The following is a 1,685-nucleotide window of genomic DNA, read 5'->3' on the forward strand; positions in this document are numbered from 1 at the left end:
ATGGGATATTCTGGAGAATGATTCATGTGCACTGGAGAAGAATGAACTATGTTGCTGTTGGGTGGAGTGTTTGGTATGTGTCTATGAAAGTGAGTTGGTTGAGTATGTTATTTAGATCTTCTATATCTTTGTTGTGGTTCCATCTAGTTGTTCTGTCCATTATCAAAACTAGTGTGTTAGTCTCCTGGTATTGTTGTATTTATCTTTTCAATTCTGTATGTTTGTTTTATATGTTTTACAGTTGTGCCACTGGTCGTATAAATATTTATTATGGTTATATCTTCTTGGTGGATTGACACTTTAATCATTTTTTAAATCCTTGTTTGCCTCTTATGATGAATTTGAATGTAAAGTCTACTTTATTAAAGAGATTATTGATATTGTCACTCCTACTTTTTTGGTTACTGCATGTTGATATATGTTTCTCCATCTTTTGTTTTTTAATTTTTATGCCTTTGTTTCCAAGGTGTTTCTCTTTTAGGAAACATATTGATGGGCCATGCTTTTTAATCTGTTCTGCCATTCTCTGCCCCTTCACTGGAACAGTTAAACCTTTTCCATTCAGTATCCATATGTATCAATAATCCCAATCCAGTGGGATTATCGATACATATGCATTCACTTCTGCCATTTTGCTAATTTTTTTTTTTATACTGTCAGTGGTTTCTTTGTTCCTCTTCATTTTCTGCACTGAGTTCTTTTGTTTATTGATTTTTTTTTCATATGCTTCATTTTGTTGATTTTGTGTTTACTGACATTTATTTTGTATTCTTCATTTTGGTGAGTACATTCATTAATTATCTTTGTGATTATTCTAAAATTTACTTTTATCTTGTTGTTGTTGTTAGGTGCCGTCGAGTTGTTTCCGACTCATAGCAACCCCATGCACAGCAGAACGAAACACTGCCCAATCCCACGCCAGCTCCATGATCCCTGCTATACTTGAGCCCATCATCACAGCCACCATTTCAATCCACCTCGTTGAAGGCCTTCCCCTCTTTCGTCGACCCTCCACCCTACCAAGCATGACATCCTTCTCCAAGGAATAATCCCTTCTGACAACATGACCAAAACAGGTGAGACGAAGTCTGGCCATTCTTGTTTCCAAGGAGCATTTCAGGTGCACTTCCTCAAGGACAGATCTGTTAGTTCTTTTAACAGTCCATGGTACTTTCAGCATTCTTCACCAGCACCACAACTCAAATGCAACAACTCTTCTTCAGTCTTCCTTATTCATTGTCCAGCTCTCACATGCATACGAGGCAATTGGAAATATCATGGCTTCTGTCTGGCACATCTTAGTCCTCAAGGAGACATCCTTGCTCCTCAGCACTTGAAAGAGTTCCTTCTCGGTTGACTTTCCCCATGCTACATGTCGTCTAATGTCCTGACTGCTGCTTCCATTGGCATTGATAGTAGAACCAAGAACGTGAATTCTTTGACAACCTCAATCTTCTCTCCATTTATTGTGATGATGCTCATTGGTCCAGCTGTGAGGATTTTTGTTTTCTTTATATTGAGACGTAATCCATACTGCAGACTGTATTCTTCAACCTTCATTAGTAGATGCCTCAAGCCATCCTCACTTTCAGCAAGCAAAGTTGTATCGTCTGCATATCTCAGGTTATTAATGATTCTTCCTCCAATCCTGATGCCACATTTTTCTTCATATAGTCCAGCTTCTC

This window comes from Orycteropus afer, unplaced genomic scaffold (genome assembly GCF_000298275.1).
Source record: "Orycteropus afer afer isolate SDZICR_OR568_19922 unplaced genomic scaffold, OryAfe1.0 scaffold00066, whole genome shotgun sequence".
NCBI lineage: Eukaryota > Metazoa > Chordata > Mammalia > Tubulidentata > Orycteropodidae > Orycteropus > Orycteropus afer.